Source organism: Ammospiza caudacuta, chromosome 18 (assembly GCF_027887145.1).
Source record: "Ammospiza caudacuta isolate bAmmCau1 chromosome 18, bAmmCau1.pri, whole genome shotgun sequence".
In the NCBI taxonomy this organism is placed as follows: domain Eukaryota; kingdom Metazoa; phylum Chordata; class Aves; order Passeriformes; family Passerellidae; genus Ammospiza; species Ammospiza caudacuta.
Genome location: NC_080610.1, coordinates 15,610,413 through 15,638,304, shown reverse-complemented (window position 1 = coordinate 15,638,304; position 27,892 = coordinate 15,610,413). Strand labels below are relative to the sequence as shown.

The following is a 27,892-nucleotide window of genomic DNA, read 5'->3' as shown; positions in this document are numbered from 1 at the left end:
ATCACTTTTGATTAGTGCTGCAGTTTCCACTTTGTACTTTGACTAGAGAACTCTGATGAATGCAAATAGGTTGAAAAAGTGAATTACAAAGGTCACAACAAGAAAAAATGAATTTCAATAGATCAAGCCATTTGAGAAGTCATAGCAGCCCTGAAACGTTCCCACTAATTGGAAAAGGGGAAATGCAAAACGGGAAAATAGGAATTTTGCCCTGCTGGAGAGCTGGCTCCCCTTAGCGTAGGGGGAAGCTGCTAATCCTCAGCCATGCTGAGATGGCAGAGATGCTGCCCTGCTGCTGGTGACACAAGCACGCTGACAGTCTCTTATCAGCACTTCAAGTTTGTCTTGTTTCCTTGGGATTTGAAAAGAGCAGAATTTGTCATTCTGCCAGTCCTATTACATTATCACATGAATGTTATCACCCAACAATTACACACAGGGCTGAGCAACTTTGCTTCCTCGGTATTTGATATGTGAGGTACTTCTTCCACCGTTTGACATGTAAGGTTTGAAAATCAAAGCAGCCTAATGTATTAGTGACATAAGTACACAAATTCAAATATCCCACACTCTGGTTGGATTCATCCCGCCCATCTGGGAAATTAAAGCAGTCACTTCCACCCTCCTCTGCAGCCAAAGCACAGAGGGCAACTCCGTGCATCAAAGACAAGTTTGATATGTGTTTCCAAGTGCAAATGCCACGCAACAAACAATACTACAATGTAATTTTACATCACAATTATGCTCCCTTCAGATCAAATATTCATTAAAAAAACCCCAAAAACATATGCTCCATCAAGTTAATGAAAGAAGTCTGATAAAACACTGATAAAATATCAAGATTGCAATTTGAATTTCAGGAAAATTTGCAGACCTGAGCTTTCAGCTCTTGCTCAAGATGGAACAGGCCTGAAGGTTGTGTGGCACGTCCATCAGAGCGCAGGAGTCAAAGCAAAGGGTCCAAATGCTGCTCCTACCTGAGCTGTCAAGCCGCTGGTTGGTCTTAGGAAGGCCACTACTCCTTTCTCTCTCTCACAGCTATCCAAATTTCAGCTGGAATTATATTTCCTGAAGTGTACCTACAGGGCGTAATGTAAAAAACATTGTAATAACAGTAAAGACTCCTTAGGTACTCTCCTAACTATGCTAATGTGCCTAAATCAACTTTGCATACTGATTACCATTCTAGAAAACATCTGCTGCCTCCACTGACTCCTAACTTTCCTCTTTCAGTATCTCCTGCAGGTTTATAGCTTATCTTTTATGCATATTGATCACAGTTTCAGCAGTTTCAAGTTAGTTATTTCTGACATCAACAAGGTTCTGAAATCAATACACGCTGAAATCTGAGCATGAAAGCCAAAGGAAATTAAACCAATGAAGCGTAGGACAAAATGATATCGTTTACTCATTTTAAGTTGGTCATGAATGTCCATTAGATGTGTAAAATATCAGAAAACTTTCAGAACCAAAATTGCTTCCTTAGAGCAAGATGTTTGCTGCTTCCATTGTCCTGAGTGAGAAAAAAAAAAACAGCCTAACATAGTGTAATGGCAAAAAGCAACTTAATTTTACAGAAATGGAGACCATGACCAGATTGAAAACCAGTTCTTCTTCTGAACTGCAACTTTTGAAATTTAATTTTTGAAGGAGCTGGAGGTTTAAAAGAGGAGACACACTTTTCAATTCAAGGAAAACATTTGCATTAAATTATTTTTTAAATCTTTTAAATTAGGGGAAATTAAAAAATATATTATCACTAAAGAAAATCCTTAGAATTTTGTAATATCCAACCTGTACATTGGCACAGATTTTTTGTCTTTAGACGAGTACTTCTCGTGCGTGCCAAAGGCACATACAATGGCACTGCAGTGGGAAGGCCAAGGGTGCTGAGGTTTGGAAAATATCCAGCCACAGAGCAACTCCAGACACGAATCAGAACTGGAGGAATCATTTTACAGTTTTCTGCCATGGCACTCGGCATCTCTCTCATTAGCAGATTTACCAATTTTCTGCTCCTCAACAGGAATATTTTTTGTCAGTTCTCTCGCTCGTATAAATTATTGGTAATAATTAAAATGAAATTCATAAGATGTGTGAGTTCATTAACTCCGTTAATGAGAAAGAACATTTTGGACCTTATTATTAGACTGTCATCAGTATCTGTTCGACAGCTAAATTAATAAAGTGATTATATTCAAATAACTCCGGCATTTGCATTTTATTTTTAACATTACATGTCTCTCTGGCTTGCTCTGAGACTGGGGAAGTTTTCTGGCCGTGCAGGAGCCCAGTCCGGGTGGATTTCAGTGCCCTGGACGCACTCAGGGGCTGAAACTGCTGTGGGCCAGGCAAGGGCTACTGCAGCCTCAAGGAACAACTCCAGCAAGATGTACAGCACAGACATCCCTTGAAAATAAAGATATTGTGGTCTCTTTGCTGCCAGAAAGCAAAAAGCCTGAAAGAAAACTGTACAGAAGAGACATTTCTTATCCATGAAAGCATCAAGACAAAGCAAGACACAGCAATAATTCTCTCCTGTACTGCACTCTTGGAATACCGCCGACCCTCTGTGAAAAACATCCCCTGGCTAAAAGCAATACTCAGAGTGGAACCAGGGCTCCAGATGTCTCCAGCTCTTGTGAGCAGCCATGGGTGCTTTGTAATGAGCTCAGTGTCCATCTTTCCCAGAAAGAGCCTCCAGCCATGCAGGGCCCTTCCTTCAGGGCTTTCCTGGGACGCTGGTGCAGTCAAGGCACACAGGAGCCTCAGCTCAGAGAAATGCTGCTATTCTGAAAATCGTATGTCAGATGGGGGAAAAACTGTACCAGGTAAAGCATAAATGCATAGAACATATTAACTCATAAAATCTACACCTGATCTTTAGTAACATGAGTCTGCTTTATACATATCCCTCAAGCTGAAATTTCAGAACTGAATTTTTTGCTCCCAAAATGTTATTCAAGACAATACAAGCAGCTTTTCTACCTCCACCTCCTCAGCACTAAAGAAAAAAGTAATGACTTTTCTCCCCTTCCTCACACTTCAGAAGTCACAAGCTTCACAACGGAAAAGAGTAATGGAAAATAAAACAGACATATCCAGTGTGGCTCCTGCATGAACCAAAATAGACTTTAAATTTCACAGTCTTTAAAGCCAAACAAGGTAAACTGCTGCTTTTTAAGATGCTGTTAGATTTACCAAAGCCACGTGGAAAGAAACTACTTGAGTGAGATCAGTTGCTCAACAGATAAGTAGAGAGGAGGTAAGTGGAGAATTTTTTCAATTCAACTGAGACGTGGTTCTGTCTCAGAACTCTGTCTCCATGGCGCCTTCCAGAAAAGTGCAGCTGATGAGGAATTTAAAGCACTGCTTCTTCTACTGAGCCTGCTCCAGTTACAGAGCTCAGGTAGTTACAAAGAGAAATTTAGCTGAGAAAATAACATAGCACCTGTGCAGCTGCTTCAATATCTATGCCACGGCTTATTTCTTTCTTTGGGACTGCACTCAGCTGCACAACTGGGCACTGCAGCAGTTCCATCCAATTCATCCCAGAGATAACGAGTGAGCTAAGGGGGGCATTCAGACCGGGCACTCAAAGTGGGGCTGGATGCTTTGGCCTGAACCAGGGCTGTGGGTCACAGTGAGGGTGCAGAGGCTGCGCAGGAGCTCCCTGTGGCTGCAGTGCTGGAGGAACTCCCCCAGGCACCCCAGTGGATCCCCTGCAAGGCCTCATGAGGACATCCATCCTATCCTGTGCCCATCCATCCCGCCTCCCATTCCACTGTCCCTTTCATCACAGTGACAAAACACAGCTCAGAGCCCAAGAATCCTTTTACTGGTGGTGCAAGCTGTGCTGTAAATCCAAAAATCCAGTGGGAATCCCTGCAGCAAACATTTATCAAAGCAACTTTGAATCCAGCTTGATGGCAGCTAAACAAAGCCCAAACCAAACAGCAGCTCCTCAGGGATCCCAAATGTGGCACCAGGGCAGAGCTGGAATCAAACACCACAGGCCGGCAAGAAGCTCTTGAGCAAAACCCTGCAATTTGCCATTCTGGAACAGTCTAACATAACTTTAGCCACAAGACAATCGCACTTTAAGCATTATCTGGCTCCTCACAGAACAGTCACACAGCTAACCAATAATCCAGTTCAAATGTCTGTCTGCAATCACTATCCTAAAATGCAATATATTCTTCCCTATTCACTAAAGCAAATCTCATCAATGACCAACCCACTTACACACAGTAAAAAAGCAAAGGAATGTGTGTTGCTCTATTTATTTTTCCTCTCACTAGGAGATGCTATTTAAATCATTCATCCAATTACATGCGGTAATCAGAACTAACACAAAATTGTAGGTACAGCATTATATATTTGGTTTTCTGTGGGAAGAGCACCAATAGTACATAGATTCAAACTTCCAAACACAAATGCAATACTGTAACTGATATAACCAAGTGGAACAATTCTTTTTCCCATAGAAGTGTAGCAGATGTTTCTGGACAGAGAGGTGGTATCTTCCATAACAGTTTTTTGAAGTAGGAACTGTATTTGCATTTAATATCAAAGCAGGGTTTTATCAATGACTGTAATTCAAAGTGAAAAGTCATTCAGATTCTGTACATACAATTAGCTACCTTTTATTGAAAAGCTGTTAACTCTAATGATATATCTATCTTTAATAACTCAATGAGGAATATTAAGGATAGGCTGAGATCCTCCAACCTAACTAAAATTATGGCATAAGAAACCTGTTCTGATTTAAAGTAACATTATATTTCACAAGGCTTTTAATGGGAACGTTTAATTTATGGCTTAAAATAACTACAGTTCTTCAATTTAAAATGCTACTTTTTATTATACCTGTGATATACTACATGTTCATCTCTCCCCCTGCACATCAGCTGGTTTCATTTTAGAGTTCTAACAGGCCTTACACAGGGCTGGGTACCGAGTTACATGCCTGCCTCCCAACCTGATGCTGCCATTCCTCCTCCGCAGGGGAGAATGGTCTCAGTTTTTACCAGAGCTTTTAAAGCACCAGAGACAGTTACTTCAATCCCCTGCCCTCCAAAAAAAACCAACTGCAAAAAAATCCCAAAAAACACCAAACAAAAAACCAACCCCCCCACCCCCCCAAAAAACCCCCAAGTCCACCTGTACAGAAAAACTGAAATACTCCAACATATGCTAGTATTTTTTGTTCTGAAAATGCTCAAATCAGGGAAATAGCAGGATTATCAAGCCATTTTCATTTGGTCAGGATATTTTATGAACACATAAGTGAGGTGCTACTGGTTCAAGTCCAACTATGAAAATAATGAATGTGGCTCCCTTTGAAAACATAAGGTATCTCCAGGAATTTTATTTCTAAAAAGTAGCTTCCCATATTAGAAATATTCAATGTAATAAAGAGAACACGGCAAATTAAAATTAGCAGAGAATTTGGGCAAAGTTCTATATATTGTACTAGAAAAAAATGGGGGGAATAATATGAAAATGTGAAAACACTTAACTTTGAGGGTTTTGGGTTTTTTGATACTTCATTTCAAACCTGCCAAAAACTCCACATTGCTGTAATCTTTTTGCAGGGGTTCCACACTGTTGGCTCCTTATCACACAAGTTCCACACCTTCTTGGTGTTTCTGGTGGGCAGCTCTCAGAGCACTGACTGTTCCTCACAAAGCACCAACTGACTCCAGCTCCCTTCTCACCCAGCCACCCCACTCTTTTAGAGCATCTTCTTCTCATTGGGTACAGCTGTGGCCTGGTAAAGTCAGGCCTGCCCCTGATCTTTGATAATTGGCCCAGCTGCAACTCGTTATGGGTAAGATTGCTTTCTACACTATCTTTATTGTCTTATATTCTATCCCCCTCCACCACAGCCTTTTCCTGAGAAGGGAATACCCATGCACGCACCTCCTCTGCAGGTTCTGCAGGATAGCACACTTCCAATTACATCCAAATGCAAAGGGAAAAGCTCTCAGTGAGGGAAACTAGGGCAGCATTGGGTCTTTTACCTTCAAACCCCACACTTCCATTCATTAGCGATTAAATTCCACCAGTTTATATAAACAGCAAATTACCATGTCCACCAGGGGTCCTCTGTCCTTCTGCCGCTGGTGCTCGGTAAGAGCAAATCCAGGGGCTGTGCAGCTTTGTGTGGAGTGACCTCTGCGGGGATGGATTTTAATTTCTGAAGTTGTTCCCGACAGAGAGGCTCCCCTGGCAGAGGGAAGTTCAAGGGACGGAGCTGCAGCTTGCAGGGAGGAGCAAAGTCAGGAGTGAACTGAGCTGTGTCGGCACTGGACTCCAGCTGCTTTGAGGATTGCTGTATTTCCTCTTCCTAAGCGACTGAGATGATTCCATTTCTAAAGAACCCTTACAATGCTTTTTAAACACAATTTTTCTAGGCAAAATAATTATGTCTGTGGCCCACATTCTAACAAGAAATAACAGAGTAACTTGCATGGAAAGTTTCACAGAAAATAAAAACATCAGATACAGTATGCGTTGTGTTTCCTTGTCACGTGAAACCATTTGGCACAAGAACTCTTGAGGATTTTGCTGTCTCTACTCCTTTGACACTTTCCTTCGATATCAGTTATCAATATAGGGAGAAAATAGTATATGCTAGTTTTTACACTGATTTAAAATAGAAGGAAATTTTGACTAACTGAACATGAGCAGAAATTAAGATACAGTAAAAAGCAACCATAACATTTCCGACAAATCAAAAAATTATTTCTAAAACAGCTTAGAGGGATCATAAAATACCCATTTCAGATTTAACACTAGAAAAAGGGAAAATGCTGATCTCTCCTTTCTGGGCTCTGAACAGTATTCCAGAAATGCAAAATAAAGTGTTAAATAACTCTTTAAAAAGCATAGGGATTGCTTCGCTTTGCAGGAAATAGTCAACAATTATCTATTTGCATTATGAGCCATTAACTGGGGAGCAGACTTGTAGGTTCAGAAATGCATTAATGGAGCAGCTGTCAGATAAAAGGGTGGCTGCAGAAATAAGTATTCTGCCATTTGTAACGCTGATGTCTCTGTGAGCATCTGTCTGCAGATCACTCTGACCCAAAGGCCACCAAAGAGCACAGGAATCTTCCCAGTGACTTATGTGGCACTGCCACAAGCTCGAGACAAATTTAAATCAGAACTGGGAACCTCTAGATAGATGCTGCTAAATCCTGTTAAAAAAGATTTAATTAGGCTTAATAACCTGAATTTGTCCTTAATTTGTTAGATGAGTCGTGCTGCTCCAGAGATCACCATGGTGGGCTAATACTGTGGTGTTAAAGTAGCTTTCTCCTCTGCTTAATGCTGCGCCATAATCCTTCACTCAGATCATTGTCATGGCCGTACATCAAAGCCATAATGGTTATATATTATTGGACAAAGTCTCCTTTAATGTTAGATTTGGCAGAACGGGGTTTGGTGTTTAAGTAAAGAGTTTCAGCCAAACACTCCATCACTGGATTCCTGACATCGAGCTTTGCACAAAAATGGTTGTCATTTGTGTGCAGTGACTTTAAATATCTTTGATTATTACGTAGTATGCAAAGGGCAATTTAAAAAACATTTGAGGTGTTTCATGGGCTGTTAAACATGAAGAAACAATGCTTTAATGGTTACCATATTTGTACTATGTGTTAACCTAACAAGTTCCCATCTCCAGTTTTACTATTTTACCTCCATAATATTTAATATTTTCTTTTGTTAGCATCTTTTCTGTGCCAGTGCCACATCAGGGTTCAGTGCCGCTGCATGGTGAGACCCAACTGGTCCAACAATGCAGGAAAACTTGGGCTCCACTAGAGAAATTAGAAACTCTGCTCAGACACAGGCACAGTCCTATCCTACCACGCCTAGCTGTTTTTACAATTTTGAAACTATTCCAGCAGCAGTAGCAATTATTATAATGATACATCATTCTTGTTACATACAGAGTCCAAAGAGAGATTGTGACAGAGAAAAGAAACTCGTCAGAAAGGATGGCAGAAAATGTTCACTGCATCAGTACAAATTTGTGTTTAAAGTCACTAAAACTAATTTTAATCAAGCTGAAATTGTAATGGTAACAGCAAGACTCACACTGAAATGGATTTTTTTTTAATTTGGTCACCTTCCTTCCACTGATATTAAAAGAAATTCTTCCAACCAATACTTGTTACAGCTTCAGAAGAGGTGGCCATGCTAACAAACCCTCTAAACTAAATGTCTCAGCTGGTAAAACCTCTAGTCAGCTCCATACTCCCATATTTCACACGCAGCAACAGCCTTATCTTCCAGACTAAAAAGATCTGTGCTAATAAGCATGCCCTGATGCAGTATATTGTAACAGATCCAAACACCAACAGGTCTAATGCAGACACCAAATGCAAATAAAGACTCCCGTGAAAGCCACAAACAAAGTAAATGCTTTAAAAGTAGCTATCAGCAGTAGGAAATACTTAGATAATCAGGGAGCTAGGTTAGGGCTTTAAACATTCCAAAGAGATCATTTGCTTTCTATGTATTAAAATCCTATTACATAGGAAATTACAGAAAAGTACTGAGAATTCTAAATCTCACAAACAAAGCACTGCAGAGCATACAAATTAGCACTAAGTAAGGAGGAACTGCTGGGCAAAGTGACAAAAGATGAGGTGGAGTTTCTGGAGCACAGTGTGCTGAAACAACCGAGTGCAAGAGTGGCCGAAGGACAGGAAAGGACGGGAGTTCTCTCCCTGGAGGAAAGGAAAGCAAGGTCCCAACACCACACAGAGGCGTTCCCTCACCGGCCGGCCAAAGTCAGATTTACGGGGCTAGCCTTCCTTCCTGGAGTAAATTGTCGTCTCACAACCACGGATAAGGCAGCCTTTATTATCCCTTAATTGTCTCAGTGGTTCTCACAGTCAGGCCTCTGCAAAATATCCATTCCCTCGAATTTAAAGGTCCCAGAGCAGCCTTAGGATCAGTCCCTGGGGGAATTAATGGGAAGTACACAGGGAACAGGATTTAATGACAGAGGGCAGTGTGAAACTGGGTGCTCCAATTCCTTTTTTGGTCTGATACAGTGACTAAGGCAAGCAGTGTTGAACAAAGAACAGAGAACTCAAACTGCAACAGGCAAGCCATGGCTTGAGAGGACTCAAACAAGGTGCACTACTGTTTCCAGATCTTACACAGTCCAAACCTGAGTACCTGGCTCTTTAGAAGTCCAGGCAGAGAGTTGATTATTATATTTATAATAATACTACCAAGAAACCACAACCTGCCTTGCACGTGACAACGGAGCTTGGAAAATACACACCATAAAACCAAGGAAAGCATCATTATAAATGCACTAATCTCCCAATACAAGTTGAAGAAAAGAGAGAATAGGACATGGCGCTTCATTAAGAAACTTTTCTTTGAAAGCTGTGCTTAAAGACATGGGATACAAAGTAAAAAAAAAAAAAAACAGTAGTTTAAGAAATATGTTTCAATTAGAGATATAACTGTTCAAAGGAATGTAGATCCAGCTTCAATTTCAGGAACAAATTAGATAGATAGATAGATAGATAGATAGATAGATAGATAGATAGATAGATAGATAGATAATTTGGTGAGACCAGGGTTACCATGAGAGGAACAGAGAGGCAAGATTGGGCAATTTCCTTGGGAAGTTTTCCTTCTTAGGGTCTCAGGTAGAGTGGGAAGAAGAACTAGTTAAAAAACCCCTGAACTTTCAGAATAACCAAAATAAAAATAAAAACCGATAGTCTGACAAGGATTCAGGGATGTTGTGACATCAGTCATGGCCCATGAGAGGACGTGCAGGCTCCAGTTCCATTTCCCTATGATAGTGCTGGAGCGTGGTTCTGCAGCCACCCCTCGCTCAGTAACAGGCTGCTGAAAACATCTGTAGAGAGCAGTTTTCAGTTTCCAACAGAGATATATGTGCTGCCTTCTGAAAGCCTCCATACTGTTCCTTTGTCTTGGAACACATAAGGATTCTGGAAAACATCAGGTTAGAATCCATCTGACCTACTCTCCTCTCAGGAGCTGAGGCTCCCAGGTACCTCTTCAAGCATTTTTCTTTCTTTAAAACCAAATGACAGAGAAAATCTGTCTCGTAAGATCTCTTCTGAGAAGTTTGATAACACAGAGAGGTTTGCTCTGTGCAGGGTCTCAGCTTCAGCATTTACCTCTTTCAGCTGTTCAGATTAATGTTTTCAGAGTTTTACTTTAGAATCCAGCACAATAGCTTTCCATCAGTGTGTGGGGTACTTGGGTTACAGTGTGATTTTATAGTAGTTTGAACAGTTTAGAGCAATGCTTGGCAAAGGCACTAATTATAATTAGATGGCTTTTTCAGGCAATCATTGTACATAACTGTGTGCACAGAACGCTCAGCCCAACAGAGTCCTCATTTCAGACAGAATGTCTTCTGTAAGAGCCACATCCACATTTTCTGGGCTACAATCACAGCAACACAGAGCAGCCAATTACCTGGGCTGTGTACAGCAAAAAAACAACCAGCATAAAGCCATGTAAAGCCAAGCTGAGAAAATACAAACCTAAGTTTAGCAAGAGATGGAAGCCTTGTGTGGAGGTGTAGGTTTTCAAACCACTGATTAAGCTGAAATGCTTGTTCTACATGGTTTAGAGAAAAAGGAAGAAGATAAAAATATAAAAGCACTAGGGCTTCAGTAGGTTCAAAGCTCTTAGATATTCCTTACATCAGACTTTTTGAAATAAACTATGAACACAGCATTTCTGGCTTTGATTGCCTTAAATATAATAAAAAGAATAATTGCCACTTGAAGATTTCCAGTAACTCTCATTCCAGTGTAATTAGATGTAATGATTAGAATCTCTTCTAATGCATTGCAGCTCTTCCTTAGCACCAAGGAACAGCGATACAAGTTATTTGCATAATTACCTTGGTTAAATGAGGAACACAATTTAACACAAGAGTTGCCATTGCTTCCACCAGAGCTCCTCAAACCTCCTGCACAACACCCCAGTGTTGTGCAATGACTTTGTGAACTGTTTGTGTCACTCCATGATCCATAGAATTTATTCTGTTAAACATAGTCTTTTCAACCAGCTCATCCACAGACTGACTGCCCCCAGGTTTTTGAGGGAAACATCTGCTTTACACCCCAAAGACAAAGTCTCAGTATTAACTTGTGGGCTGCCTGACCCACCTATCAAGTCTCAAGCACAGCAGAGCAGATTCAGATTCTGATCATTTCCTGAATCAAGAGTGGGTCTCTGCACTAAATGTATCATAAGTATTTGATGTATGTTAGCATTTGGAGTTAATAAGAACACTCCTAGGAACCCCACTAAAAATTTTGTACTATAGTTTTCATTCATCAACATACACGAACGTTTAGATTCCAATTTCTTGGACCAGACTCTGAAATAACAGCCACTTCCATGTTGGTTTAGCCTTTACAAACTAAAGTTGATGATTCTGTTAGCTTCTCCACCACCTTCTCCAATTTTTCCTACATTGTGTAAGAGCAGCTGATGGGAACTAGCAGGTTAGCTAAAGAAATGCTCTATCCAGCAAAGCATCACAAGACATTTATTGTCCAGGAAGGTTGCGATGAATACCTCATATTACATCAATGCAAAATAAACCTCTGGTGCCTTACATCACTCCCTTAGCTTATTCATCATAATTTCTCACAATTTCAAGCTATTCCCGCTTGCTCTGCTTTTGAGAAAAGTTTCTTTGTAGCTTACATTAGTAAGGAAATTTCATATCTCCTGGCTGACCTTGCTCTTTAGTCACTGTCTGCTCTTGTTCTAATTACCATAGCTTATTCACTGCATTTCTGTATATTTCACAGATCAGCTATCTATTTCCAATTTCTCAGATACAAGAAAGCATTCAGCAATTTTTGTGCAATGCTCTTTTAACCGTATGTGCTCTTCCAAGCAGCTGGCTACTGATATTCATATGGTAAATTAAAAAGCAGATTTATTTTCAGAAAGACAACATAAATGAGCTAATCAGCATGACACTAAGTTTTAATATAAAAGTTTTAAAGATTTAACAGACATTTAATTGGAATCATTGCTCAATCCCAAAGCACTTTTGGCAAAGGTGGATACCAGCCTGGAAAATTCAAGCCTGGTACTTTATGCGGCTCCATCTGTAGCCTGAGCTCGGAGCAGGAGGAGAGCAGGAAGCATTTATGGATGTACAAACCTAAGGCACACATAACCCTGTGCAGGCAGGGCTGAGCTGGCTCTGCCACAGGCACAGCCCTGGGGGCAGCCCCAGCCGGGCAGCAGCTGCTGCTCCCCTTCTCTGTGTGCCCAGCCCCAGCTGTGCCCAGCTGTGCCCCAGCTGTGCCCGCAGGGTTTGGGGACAGGGGCAGCCCCAGCCGGGCAGCAGCTGCTGCTCCCAGCTCTGTGTGCCCAGCCCCAGCTGTGCCCAGCTGTGCCCCAGCTGTGCCCGCAGGGTTTGGGGACAGGGGGACAGGGGCAGCCCCAGCCCGGCAGCAGCTGCTGCTCCCAGTTCTGTGTGCCCAGCCCCAGCTGTGCCCAGCTGTGCCCCAGCTGGGTTTGGGGACAGGGGGACAGGGGCAGCCCCAGCCCGGCAGCAGCTGCTGCTCCCAGCTCTGTGTGCCCAGCCCCAGCTGTGCCCAGCTGTGCCCCAGCTGGGTTTGGGGACAGGGGGACAGGGGCAGCCCCAGCCCGGCAGCAGCTGCTGCTCCCCTTCTCTGTGTGTTTGGGCTCAGCCCCAGCTGGGTCTGGGGACAGGGGCAGCTCCTTCCTGGCAGCAGCTGCTGCTCCCAGCTCTGTGTGCCCAGCCCCAGCTGTGCCCCAGCTGTGCCCACAGGGTTTGGGGACAGGGGCAGCTCCTTCCTGGCAGCAGCTGCTGCTCCCAGCTCTGTGTGCCCAGCCCCAGCTGTGCCCCAGCTGTGCCCACAGGGTTTGGGGACAGGGGCAGCTCCTTCCTGGCAGCAGCTGCTGCTCCCAGCTCCAGCTGTGGCCCTGCAGGGTTTGGGGACAGGGGAGCTCCCTCTGGCCGCACAGGACATCACAAACATCCAATGTACCAAGGACAAGGATCAGGATGCAGCTCACGGTTTCTCACAGCCTTTCGCCCCCTCCTGATTGTGCCCTGCAGATTTGTAAAGGCTGAAAGTTCATGAAGGAATAGAAACGTTTAAGGCTAAGGAGAAAGCCCAGAACAAGGATCCTGACATCCCTTCCGTGTTTACACTTGGTCAGCTCTGTTCAAACACGAGCTCTGGGACTCAACACCACTGTATGAAATGCAGCAGGCTGAGCTCTCCAGATGAGACAAATGATCTAATTACTGCCAGGAGGAGCTGCAGCAGAACTGGCAGAGGCTGTGACAGAGCTCGTTTCAGAGGAACAGATTGGATTTTCTCACCAGGCTTACAAAGGGTTGGACTGTTTTCCAAGAACATGGTGTGCCAGCATTCCTAGGACAAACACAAGCTTTGCCTGTGAGCACTCCCAACAGCATCTGTAGAACACCTTTTATCGACAGCGAAGCAAAACAAAACCCCACAGTGATCCATGTTCCCAGCACCAAGTTACTAATTTTAACAGGACCAAAGACACCATTTCCAGTCAGCACTGGGAATTCTCACCACATCAGAACTACGAATCTGTGAGACTGAACAAAACACTACAGGAGGGTAACTTACCTCAAGAAGTGAGTGTTTTGAACACTCTGAACTTCCATGGAAAAAAAAGGTCAGTGTGATTTGAAGCACCTTTTTCACAAACCTTTCCGCCCTTCCTCAAAACAACTTCTAACACTTGGAAAAAAGGGCCTTTTTGCATGTCACCATGACAAACAGACCTATTTTCACAATTTGAGATGGGGAAAAGTGAAAGAAATAGCATAGTGTCTCACTTGTCATAGCAAAAAACCACCAAAACAGCTTGACAGCCACAATATTTTGCTTCCCTTTCCAAAAGGACTAAAAGTACTCAGTGATGAGTACCTTCATGAATTGTCTGTGCACTTGAAATTCTTTAAATTCTGACTGGCTGGCAGAGAGCCCTCTCCCAAGCTAACATCAGTGTATCCAGACTTTATTCCTATGCCTGCTGCAGTCACTATCACAGGAAGGGTATTGGACCAGACAAACATTTAGATGAGTTTGCATTCTTAAAACCCAAAGTCAAATGGAACTGGCACCTCCTTTTCTTCCTCCCCCTACAAAAAGCACTAAGGAAAGCTAAATCCTCCAGGTTTTGCTTATATTTACATATGGATAGTGAAAGAAATTTAAGTCAGATGAAGTATAAAAGCGAGGAAGTCTGCTCTTTCTTGCTACTGCAGCTTTTTTCAGCAATAGGTCAAAATACCTCCTAACAAGAAAGCACTTCACATTAGTACTGTGTCTGGGTTATTGTCTGAACCAGGACTTCTTGCTGTGCATGTAATTTTTACTGTATTTAAAAACACATTTTAATGTTCTGACTGGTGCTAGCACTGTTCTGGGAGAAGTTCCCAACATAGCTATCACTTAAGATTTGCAACCAAATGACTATGACTAGGCCAATCAACATTTCTTTTTTGTTTTCATTTCTATCATTAAATATGGTACTCCTTCCCATTCTCCCACAGAAGCTTTCCCATAACTGCTTCAGAGGTGTTCCTCTATCAGCTGCTTCGTGTGTGATGAAATAATCAACTTTTCTATGAGATTACTTCTATTTGCATTTTAGTGCACTCATCACCTTGATTAGGGATCCAAATTCTCTATAGGACACTACACTCACTGAAGAACCTCTGTATTTGACTGCTGTAATCCAAGAAGATTTAAATACTGTATTCAGAATCAGTCAATGAGCAAATATTTTTTTCCCCCCGGACTCCTTATATCCATGCTGCGTGCAAAACAAACATTTATATTCTTCAGACTTTGTCACTAAACCAGCCAACCTTGTCTTTTAAAACTCACACTTCATAGCCCACTATTAAGTTCACACTTAATAATTTAAACCTGCTACTTAAGAGAATGTTGTGTTTCCAAATACTAAGACTCAGGAAAATCAGGCAAAAATGCTACTCAGACATTTATTGCTCTAAAGTTTGCTGCATTTAGTGAATCAGCAGTGAGCAGAGCATGTAAGGGCTCCTTGCATAGTCATTTTCATTGCCAAACTAATTCCACAAGTCGCTGTCCTTGCATCTGTTGGCTTTAGGAGTTGATACACAACATGGGTGTAAAAACCACCTACTTGCAAAAACTTGATATAAAATCTTAGTTACAAATGAAAAACCAGTATTGCATAACTATTTTGCTAAAAGTATATACTTAGAAGAAAGACAGGAATAAAAGTTGGGCACTGAAGTTGTGATTTACTCAAGTTGAAGGCAGAATGTCAGGGAGCAAGAGGTGTTTAGAATAAGGAAAGTTATCTAGGACTTTGAATTCACACAATGATGTGTTCAGGACTCAGCATCAGATTTTATCTTAGCTGCAGAATTTCTAGAAAATATTATACATATTATATTATGCTTGAGGGATTGTACTACTGGACTTCCATTATCCTTTTTCTCAAAAAGCTTTCTTATTTTTCTGGCATTTATTTGGGGATATTTCTAAGAATTGCACTAGCAGCTGCTGTTGCTTCAGGCTGCACAGAGGAATTGCACACACCCACAGCCAAGCAGCTGGGAAGCCACAGTAGAAATACTATTCTATCATGCATTTGTAGGCAAGCAATTCTTAGAAAAGATACCCTCAGTTATGACTCATTCCTTCCTTAATAGGTACAGCATTATTACAAATTACAGCTCTCACAATGCGTGAGACCCAGCTAGTGCCCCATAATTACTCATGAAAGCTAATGATTCTTCTAATCTTTGGCTTTTTTGCATGGTATCATCCTATTTAAGATCATAGCAAAAGTAATAACATCATGAATAAGAGGCACAGCTACACCCATCATTTTAAGAGAGGACTCTTTTCCTCCTCTGTCTTACAGAAGGCAAGAGAGATATAAAATGAAGGAAAAAACCAAGTCTCATTTAATAACTTGAGATAGCCAAGAGTTGCCTCCACAACCCCCCAAGGCCTTTGGTAGGTGGAGAAAAGGGGCCCTGCCATGACATCCTCCAGGTCCCGCAGTGCTCTGGGATGAGCTCCATCACGCTCCATGGACTTGTGAATATTGAGCTGGTCCCTGACAATTTCAATGTTCGCCAACAGAAAACCTTGCACTCAAGATCCTCTGACGCATGGGACCTGGCAGCCCAATCCCACCCCCATTCCCAAAGACTGAGCCAAAACAAGAATGGAAAGCCTCCTCTTTCCTCATCCCTATCCCACCCCTGTTCCCAAAGACTGAGCCAAAACAAGAATGGAAAGCCTCCTCTTTCTCCATCCCTAGGTGCGTGTGGCTCTGGTGTGACAGATGCCAGGTGTGCAGGCCTGCCAGCTGTACCAACTGCCCACTCCTCACACATCTTTTCATACACATTGGAATTATTGTGAAGTACAGCACTGTGAAAAGAAAATCTGATGGACATCACACCTTTACTCATGCCATAATCATAGACAGTCACAATTCAGGAAATTACTCACAGTCATGTAAAATAGCCCACTAGGGATAAGTGAAATGGTAATTTCATTTTATTAACTTTTATGCCCTTTGTAAGAGTTACAATTTCAATATCAATCAAGACTAGATGCATCAGGCAGGATATTTCAATACATTTTTGATCATGCTTTTCAAGTTTCCTGTTACTTTCACATTCAAAAGGGACCACCACAGTTCTGCAGACAATGTGGTGTATCTTAAAAGACTTCAGCTTTGCTCCATGTACCTTTATGCTGACAAGCTGAAACTCCACTAATTAAAAATTCTTTTTTCGATCTGTGTAGCAAATGAGATACCAAAAATCTCAAGATATAGCTGTAATGTATGACCAGCAAACATTTGCCAGCACTGACTGCCTCCTAAAACCACAAGTCCTTCTCCTTCTCCCCACTGCTCACACAGATTCATCCCCTCATTTCCATGGCAGAAAATTTGGTGACAGAGATCAACACAAACTCCACTAGACAGCCTTAATCTGCACGACAACTGCGCTGACTGAAAATATTCCATAAAAAACAATCATGGGCTCAGCATAAACATAAAAAAAAGTCAAAGTTGTGTTACCTGATTTGCCAGTGACAATATTGGAATGAACCTCCCCATGCACCAAAACTGAAACATCCACATAGGAAATAACTTGAAAACATTATTCAAACTGTTAAAATAATGGCTATAGATAATGTGCTCTGGGCCTAATCCCTTCAAGCATTTAAATACTCACTCGATTGAAGCTTTTGGGACCAAGGAAATTTAAAGGATATTAAAAAATTGGTAAGAGAAGCCTAGACAAGATTTTAGAAAATAAAATACCAGAGTGAATAATGCATGGGAAGATGTGCCACATTCTATGTTTATTTAGTATAATAGGACATATGAGTTTACAATCTCACTTCCCTGGCTGACTCCTTTAGCTTCTGAGGTCTGACTAATCACCACCAAATCTCTTGGTACTGGTTGAGGAAGTCTCTGCTAAGCAGAACATCTGTTAACACTGTCCCCAGTAAGCTGCAGCCATTACCTCTCACTCACATTAAGCTGCAGCCATTCCCTGGCAGATGTCCTAGTAAAATAGCCATCCCAACTCATTACATTTCCCATTAAAGGAATAAATAATATATTCACTATTGAAATTAGATCAAAATATTGAAAGATTCATAAAAACCCTCCCATCTCATTTGGGAAAGAGGAGATGGACATTATCATAAGCACTTTACTTGCTGCAAGACTTTTGCTAGCAGCACATCAGTGTCACAGCTGAATTATGACAGTCCAGAAATGCCAGCCTTCGTAACTACAAAAGTGACCACAATTTCAATAAACTGGAAGGACAAATGAAGGGCTATTTAACACCAGGAAGAAAGGAACATATCATTAGCCTCGCATTTTTTCTCCCCTCCTTCTCTGCCAGTAGCTGCCTGTTTGCATTTCAAGATCAGTTGAAGTGAGGTTAGCAGCTTGTCTTTAACAGCATTTTAGTGGTCACCAGTTCCATTTTACAGTCAGATCTGTGACACAGAAGACCTAAATAAATCAACTCTTTGGGTGGCAGCGGCCATGGTGGCTCGGGCAGCAGCCACACAGACAGTCTGTGATGTTTCAGGAGGCCCCCGGCGCAGGTGAACCATCGCACACACAGCCCCAGCGCAGGTGAACCACCGCACGCACACAGCCCCGGCACAGGTGAACCACCGCACACAGCCCCGGCACAGGTGAACCACCGCACACAGCCCCGGCACAGGTGAACCACCGCACGCACACAGCCCCGGCGCAGGTGAACCACCGCACGCACACAGCCCCGGCGCAGGTGAACCACCGCACGCACACAGCCCCGGCGCAGGTGAACCACCGCACGCACACAGCCCCGGCGCAGGTGAACCACCGCACGCACACAGCCCCGGCGCAGGTGAACCACCGCACGCACACAGCCCCGGCGCAGGTGAGCCACCGCACGCACACACAGCCCCGGCGCAGGTGAACCACCGCACGCACACGGCCCCGGCGCAGGTGAACCACCGCACGCACACAGCCCCGGCGCAGGTGAACCACCGCACGCACACGGCCCCGGCGCAGGTGAACCACCGCACGCACACGGCCCCGGCGCAGGTGAACCACCGCACGCACACGGCCCCGGCGCAGGTGAACCATGGCACACACGCAGCCCCGGCGCAGGTGAACCATGGCACACACGCAGCCCCGGCGCAGGTGAACCATGGCACACACACACAGCCCCGGCGCAGGTGAACCACCGCACGCACACAGCCCCGGCGCAGGTGAACCACGGCACACACGCAGCCCTGGGGCAGGTGAGCCACCGCTCGCACACGGCCCCGGCGCAGGTGAACCACCGCACGCACACACAGCCCCGGCGCAGGTGAACCATGGCACACACGCAGCCCCGGCGCAGGTGAACCATGGCACACACGCAGCCCCGGCGCAGGTGAACCACGGCACACACGCAGCCCTGGGGCAGGTGAGCCACCGCTCGCACACGGCCCCGGCGCAGGTGAACCACCGCACGCACACACAGCCCCGGCGCAGGTGAACCATGGCACACACGCAGCCCCGGCGCAGGTGAACCACGGCACACACAGCCCCGGCGCAGGTGAACCATGGCACACACGCAGCCCCGGCGCAGGTGAACCACGGCACACACGCAGCCCTGGGGCAGGTGAGCCACCGCTCGCACACGGCCCCGGCGCAGTGCGGCGCACCCAGGGCAGGAGCAAGCAGCAGCAGCCAGCGAGGCTGGAGCACCCTGGCAGAGATGTCCCGGTCAAAGCCACAGGAAAACAATGGCTTTGGACTTGGCTTCTCCAACATTCACAAAGATTGTTTTCCGAAGCAAGTGCCACTGCGTTGGGCACTTGGAAGCAATTATCAGTTATAAAAATTTACAAGTGACCATGAATTTTCAGTCTGATCTTTCCATTAGGATTAATTGTAAGTGGTGTAATAGTCATAAAGCAGCCCCAGAGAGCTGTAATTAATTGTGCCATTTGACTAATAAAATAATGTATATTTCCATTAACAAAACCGAATGCAAACAGAATTGATTTTCAGCTTCGATGTAAACACAGCTTATTATCTTGATTAATCCTTCTCCATGCTTTGTTTTCTGGAAATACTCCCCTCTGGTGGCAGAGTCTATTCCAGCCCATGGAAAGAACCGCTTCTTCAAATTCTAATTGCAACTCCAAAATAGATGTTTAATTAACTGTAAAAACAGCCAATCCTGTCAAAAATGCAGTCTGACCATGGTCTCAGTCCTTTTGCCCTCAACATGGTAAAGTGCACATGAACAAAAAAATCTTGAAAGTACAGAAGATAGCATCCAAATGGATTAGGACCAAAGCCTACACTGAAGTGCTTTCGTAAATCAAATTTTGAATCAAATAGCCCACTGTTTAATTAAAGAACTTCATTTACATTCCCACCTTTCACCACATCTACAGCACATTCCTTAATTATATTCTTTAATCATGACAAGAGATGTAAAATCTCACTCACTACTTCTGCTCGTTAATTTGCAAAAATAAAAAAACCTTTACAGTTTGCATAAATATTCACTGAAAAATAACCGAAACACTGAAGATGCACAAATATCCTTTGTGTATTTTTTGAACACACACTTTCCAAATTAGAATTTTTCTAAATTCCTTCCAGACTCATTATGAAAACAGAACACCATAGTGGGAAGTACAGTAGCACAGTTTGGATGAGGAACAGATAATCCATATTATAAAAGGTAAATTTGGGATTACTGAAGTAAACTTCACAAGTCTGCAGCTGGAGTACCACAGCGTCACAATGGTGAACAGGCAGAATATACATTTACCTTAGACAGTATTTAAAGATATTGCAAACTACTCACTAATTTAAAACAAATTTTGTTTCCAGCAGCTTGCCTTAAAATCAGCCAGTGCTTGTTCAGCAGTAATGATGTTCTCCTTTTAGAAACTGCACAGAGCAGCAGTTCCACCATTAAACTGAATCATAAATGAATTACCTCCGGTTTTTTTTTCCGCACAACTTTGCTTTGAATGTTATTGTAAAGGTTCTATCATCATTTAAATATGCAGCTTTAACAAATAAGCTTTCCTGAGTTCTGTTAATCTCCTTGCCCTTTCAAGTTCCAAAGCCAGCCTGGAGAAGCTGCTGGCATTTGCTGAGCAGATGGGGATCCCTCTGCAGGGAGGATCCACCAAGGACGAGAATCCACCAAGGACGGGGATCCCTCTGCAGGGACGATCCACCAAGAATGAGGATCCACCAAGGACGAGGATCCCTCTGCAGGGAGGATCCACCAAGGACGAGAATCCCTCTGCGGGAGCTCTCCCCACCAAGGACGAGAATCCACCAAGGATGGGGATCCCTCTGCATGGAGGATCCACCAAGGACGAGGATCCCTCTGCAGGAGCTCTCCCCACCAAGGACAAGGATCCACCAAGGATGGGTATCCCTCTGCAGGGAGGATCCACCAAGGACAAGGATCCACCAAGGACAAGGATCCACCAAGGACAAGGATCCACCAAGGACAAGGATCCACCAAGGACAAGGATCCACCAAGGACAAGGATCCCTCTGCGGGAGCTCTCCCCACCAAGGATGACCCCACACTGCCCCAGGCCAGAATGCCCTTTACATCACTCACTTTTATTTGGTGTGCACTCCACCTCTTTATCCCTAGAGGGGAACCCAAGGACTTCACACAGTCAAATGTATGGAAATCACGATCCATTTAACCCCTGCTTGAAATTTTTCCGACTGGTGCAGAGGAAAACAAGGGCACAACGTCCCAAGGGGCTGCACTTGAGTAAAAGCACTTCCAAAAGGCTGTCTGGGTGGTTTCTCTCTCACTGCACAACAAAGAATTGGTTTGAATACATCTATTGTGGAGGCTGCCTGCTCTCCACTGGGCTGTCTCCGGGGCACCACCTTTTATTCTCATTAGTGAAGGGACGCCACTGGGAATTATTTAATCTCAGACATTAGTCTTGAAAACTGTTTGTTTTGAGGCTGTTTGGCTTAATATACATAACAAAAGTGGTAGACTGTCTTGGAAGGAGAAACAATTCTCATGTAGTTTTATCAAACATGACAAATAAGCATCTCTGAATCCTTTACTTCATTACAATTTCAGATGCAAATAAAGATAGAAATCTAAAATTTATACTCCTTAGGCTTTTCTTCCATCTCATAACCAGGGGAGAGATTTAATTTAAGACCAATTAAGATGGTTGTCAGTTAGATTTAAACCAACAATGAATGGAAATGCATTGTGAAAGTGTTGAATGAGAGAATTATTTCCCAAACACTACCAGCAAACAGAATTTAAATATCTTTTCACCCATAGCCTTCAAAGCAGCTCACAAAGTATTATTTTGACCTTTGTGTTACAGATGAGGCAATTAAGGCAGAGAGTAAAATCCTCATAAGCTTCTTGAAAGTTCTGCCTTGAAATTTCTATCAGGGAAAACCATTGCATTTTTTCTGCTGAAAAGGTGAAATCAAAACCTTTTGCATTACAGAGGCACAGACAAAATGGCCCAAAATGTAAATTGTTGATGGAAAATACTATAGATAACTTAAGACTTAAACTCCCTCCAGCTGAGCCTTTGAGTAGAAACCTCGGTAAATGCATAGACCTAAACTGACTCTCATTGCTTACATACGCATTTTGATTTCTGTGTATGCAGCTTCCAGAGCGTTCTACTGACAACTGATAGCAATTCTGAAGCTAATATTTATAACCTTATCCATAACTATAGAGTCACAGGCATACAGGGGTACAGCGTCTTTAAACCTAACTCAGCACTATTCACACAGTAGAGAGCAGGGAACACTGAGGTTTCCTTGCATTTAAGGAATTTTCTGGAATTTAGACTTTGATGTTGTCAGGTTTTGCTTTCCTCAATAGATTCCTTTGTAGAATTCTTAAGGCAAACTTACCTGACCTGCCACAACCCTTTAACTCTCCAATACAGTGCTGTCAAGGAACATTGCTCTTCCTGACCAGCTTCACAACCAGCAGTGACAGCAAAGATGTCAAGTACGCTTTACATAACATAAAATGGCTTTTTTCCTCTTCATTCATGAATTTAGTACAGGCCCAGGACATCAACTTTATTGCAATTCTCTTACTCTCTCAAACAGAATTGATAACAAAGCTGGTTTTCCATGAGAAAAAAACTAAGAACTTTATATTTCAACTTGACATTTTTCTATCTCTGGCAATATAAAATTTTTTGAGCCAGATATGAAAAGCATACTGAGCTTTCATTGAAGATTGTCATTCCCTACCTTGTTGCAATGTCCATCAAAAGCTTCTACAAACACAAATCTTAAAAATTTTGTATCTAGTAAATGAGTTATTCAAAAAGTCATTTATTCTAGCACATAACTAGAAAGCTGAAGTGTAAACAATTCATTCAAAATGCCTTTAATTTGAACATCTCATAAGAACATCTATTGATTTAAAACTTGACTCTAAGTAACTACTTTCTGCCAAAATTAATGTCAAAGCTTCCACAAATTCATTGAAAATGCAAAATTCGAGTTTTATCATCTGTGTCCTGACAGATACTTTATTCACAGAGAATATGCATCACTCACTGGCAAGACATAAGTAGGGAACCCTTGTTATTCCAGTTAGTTATGTCCTACATTCAATACAAAATGGAGGGTTTTTTTTTTAATTATAGTTAACTAATTAGCAGTCTCTTTAAGTTCTGTGAGATTAGCTATCTTTTTCCTTGTTGCTGCTAAAATGAACAGAATTTTGGCTTAAGCAAGAAGAGAAGCAGCATTAAAGAAACATTGCATTGCTGAAAGAGAAACAATCAGAATAATGGACACAGGCTCACTTATTAATAGATAACAGCACCAGACAGAACAGGAGAGAGAATTTACAGCCAGAGATTGTAATTACAGAAATACTGCTGGCACATTTTAACTGTGGTAGCTGCCAGAGAGATTGCTTACCAAAGCTCCAAAACACAGAAAATCCATTCCTGGATGCTTTCTCTCTCTCCCCTATCATATTACTGTATCTAATCTGGGATTCTTAGGAGATTAGAGTTTTCAGAGCTGTCTTCTGGGGTGGCTAAATGCAATAAATATCCTTCAGAGAACAACTTGGTATTTCTGTCACAGGATTTACTGCAGCCGGCTTTGCAGCCAAGGTATATTTTTCAGATATTTATTTGTTCCCTTCTCATCAACACTAAAAGATTGAAAGTGGTTAAATAGAACAAAGGAAAATCAGCCAGAAAATGTGTATGATTTAATTAAAGAAAGAAATCAAAGGGATGATAGCCAGCAAAGGAAGCTTAAATGAAAATTTACTACCTCTGGAAGTAACTCCCTGTGGAAGGTAATAAAATACCTGGCACTCGGGTTCCTAGTGAAATGAATCACATCTTCACTACACAACTCTTCCACAAGATTCTGAATAAAATCACTTCTTCCAACAGCTGCAACTGAATCTTGTTTTAAGATGAATAATATTTCTCTAATATTTATCTCATCTTCCTATTGATACATGAGACCTGTCTAGACTCTGTCTGCCAAAAATCTGGCTTCAATTTCCTCTTGATTTTCCAAGTCACTGATTACAGGAAAAACTCTGGATTTTCATGCTCTCTGGGGTGGAGGCAGCTTTTCTAATTATTATCTCCATGCAGGGGTATACATAGGACATATCAGGTCAGCTTCAAGTCCTTGCATGAGCAGAACAGTTCACAGCACTTGCCTTGGACAAGCACATAACTAATTTAAAATTAGACACTGCACAAGGCTCTAAGAAGATTTGGTTACAGCATTTGATTCATTGACAACGTGCTTCCAGACATTTTTATACATTTTACGGTTATTTTAGAATCCTGGTACTTTACAACTTTCTGCTACAAAAGTTTCCCAATTAAAACAGAAAAAATTACAATTCACTCACAAAGTAACACTTTTTAAGTGAATGTACAATTTAAATGTTATTGTTTCTTCCAAAATGCGTCTCCCGGGTATATATAACAGTTGTGATTTTCAGGGGAATAAGAAGAATACACATAACATGGTATTTGTAGCTAACAAACGATAGGACTTTCTGTTTTACATACACAAACCGAGAAGGTTGCAGCAGAATTATGGGCAGTATTTTTAAAAGAACGCTCACAGTTAGAACCTTCCTCTGACATTAAATATTTCTGCTAGTAAAGAGCTGTGGCAACTATTTATCACAACCTGCATGGTTTGCATATCAATGCTGCAGCCACCAGAAATGCATGGAAAATACTATAGATTTTTAAATACTACAGGCTCCGGGAGGAAATGCTGCTCCTGGTGGGTTCCTGGGGCTCTCAGCACAGCACCTGGGGGCTCAGAGGATTTTTCTGTGCAGCAAAGTGTGTGTAGGTGTGAATGCACACCCCCAGAGCCATCCCTTGAGGGAGGGCATCACAGAGCCCTCAGATGCACCCCTGGCTGCAATAAACTGCACGACTGCCCCAGCCTCTCCGGCAAACATCACTGGGGCTACGGCCAGCCAAGGCAGCAAGGCACAGCTCCTACCCTGCTCTTCATTTAAATTCCTCACAAAGGCATTTTCCCGTGACACTATGCAGCAAACAGACCCGTGATATTCATATTCCAGAGACTTATTTGCATGGATTTCTTGCTTTCTGTTTTTCTGCCCTTTCAAATATTATTTAGAAATTATAAGCACAGGCTGGCTGTCTGAAACAGATGGCAAAAGTCAGAGATTTTCTATTCTCTCAGGAAGACACAGGTGTGGCATCAAATGAGAAATTCCACCAAGAGATAATACTGTCACTAAAAGGATTCATAAATACATTATTTAAAAGACCAAGATGCCATTGGCATAGCAATACTCTGGGTCATATACAGATCTTTTCTTTAAAAAAAAAAAAACAGTACACCCACACTCAATTTCACATTGCTATCATAGAAAATGCCTGCTTTGAGTTTCTAGGGGAAATCAGACTTGCACTAAGCAGCCCTGCCTATGCTCAAGTACTCTGGGGCAATGCATTAAAATCCAATTAAATGAGAGCATTACTTGATGTTTCAAATTTCATGAAGGAACACTTGGCTCTTCACTTTTTCCCTTCTTCCCACCCTTTCTGCCCGTGCAGAGCAGGGAGGTGAATAACCCTGCTCTGGGGTATCAGTGCATTACCACACGTTGGGGCAGTGACAGGAGCAGAGGGCACATTGCAGTTGTGCTGGATTTTACCCATTACAAGTAGTTTTTGTAGGGGGATAGAATATAAGAAAATAAAGATAGTGTAGAAAGTAATCTCACCCCTAAGGAGTTGCAGCTGGGCCAATTATCAAAGATCAGGGGCAGGCCTGACTTTACCAGGCCACAGCTGTACCCAATGAGAAGAAGATGCTCTAAAAGAGTGGGGTGGCTGGGTGAGAAGGGAGCTGGAGTCAGTTGGTGCTTTGTGAGGAACAGTCAGTGCTCTGAGAGCTGCCCACCAGAAACACCAAGAAGGTGTGGAACTTTTGTGGTAAGGAGACAACAGTTTTTTCTCAGTTTAAATGAGCAGATTCATGTCCTCAATGCCATTATCCTGGTATAAAAGCCTGAATATAAGCAAAAAAAAGATAAAGACACAAAGTGCATTCAAAATCAGCAGTTTGAAGCAGCCAGTCTGCCTTATTTTCCATTGCAATTTATTTTATTGCCTTGTGTACTAACACTAAACCACAGCATCGTTCAGCTGAAAGGGTGGATCTGGGATCTGGTCTGCTCTCAGTGCTGTCCCCAGTGCACTGCAATTACAGAAACACCTGGTTTGAATAATTTCTCTACACTCTACTGTAAAAATTCAGTGCCCAACAGACCAAAATTCCACCTCAGTCTGCAATATAAATAATGTATGTATAAGGCACTCAGATTCGTACAGGGCTGTGGACTTCTCCCCTGTGTCCTCAGTTACCATATCCTTTGTGGAACAAATTAAAAGGGGAAAAATGATTTGCTACACTTTTTTCTGACATTGTGTGCAATAAGCATTCTTAAAAAGAGATAGATTTGGAGGCTGGCCAAACCCTATCTGCTCCAGAGATCAGCCTGGAGCTGTCTTCTGGGAACACAATTGCTCTCATTCCTGACAGAAAGCAGCTCAGTCTATCACCTACCATAACTTGATGGCTCTAGCACCAGCAAGTATTTCTGAAAAATAAAATGCTTTTGAATATTTCTTCACTACCTTCTTATTTTTGTGGAGTTCATTTCTCTGAGCACATTTCACCCAATGCTCATTTTGGTGCCTCTCCTATGTGTGATTTTTATTTCCAGAACATTGTCAGCAAAATATATTCATATGTTAACATTGCAACGCTCAAGCAGACAGAGTACAACAGAGATTTCCAAATGCACCTACAGCAAACCCAGCAAGAGGAGTTTGCCAAATGCTTCCAGATTGGCTATTCAGAAAGCCTGCACAGTTACAAGTTTTGAAACCCTGAATGGTGCTGGCAGCAATTCAGGTGAGCCTTGTCATGTCACCACAATGACCTGAACACAGGGTTATTGCCTGCTGGGGCTCTCAGCAGCTTCAAGGAATGTCCTGATGTGCACATGCAGCTATTTCACCTGCAGCTTCTGCCAGGCTCAGGGCTATAAACCTCAGCGTGCTCATCACTACAAAAAATTACTTTCCAGTCACCATGAAGTTCTCCAGCCCCTTCTTAAGTATTTTCACACTTCTGAGGTGACAAAAACATACATCATACACACACCATAACCTAGAGATTGGATCACAGGGTACTGGACCAAGACTAGAAGCTATTAACAGCAGAAATGGGAAAGTTTAGTCATGCTGCCCTCCTCTCACCTCAGCTGTAAGAACCTGCTCATGGTCAGGAAAACTTCCTCCTAGCTCTTGGCATGTTCACAGAGAATATTCACAGAGAACATGTGAAGCAGTGCCCAGGAATGGCAGCCTTGCAAATATTGCTTGGCTGAGCTTACGAATTCACCTCTTCAGGAGCACCAGTAATCTGCAGCACAAACTCTTGTGTTCCCTTAAAGGAGAGCACCAACAAAAGGCAACAAATCCCACCTCCCACGTTTGAGAGGAAGGTTTCAAAGACCAGCAATTTCATAGTCAGAGTAAATCCCTGGTGATTTACGTGGGAGCAGAAATATATCCATGCACAGTGATTGCAGTGTTCTATTTACACAAATATTTTCCATTTTAGAAATTTTTATTAAAAGGAAAAATTGCCACTTCCTGGTGCAAATTTGTCTAAACAGTGCTCCTTGCTTC

The 27,892-nt window shown here is 42.6% G+C and overlaps 1 long non-coding RNA gene across 1 annotated transcript in view; it reads right to left on the bottom strand.

Moving 5' to 3' along the window:
• The window catches only part of LOC131565883 (uncharacterized), a 66,707-nt gene that overhangs the window by 17,893 nt on the left and 20,922 nt on the right, over window positions 1-27,892 (bottom strand). The window contains exon 2 of the long non-coding RNA XR_009275492.1: window positions 978-1,079. This is a non-coding gene — a long non-coding RNA (uncharacterized LOC131565883). The remainder of the gene's footprint in view (window positions 1-977; window positions 1,080-27,892) is intronic.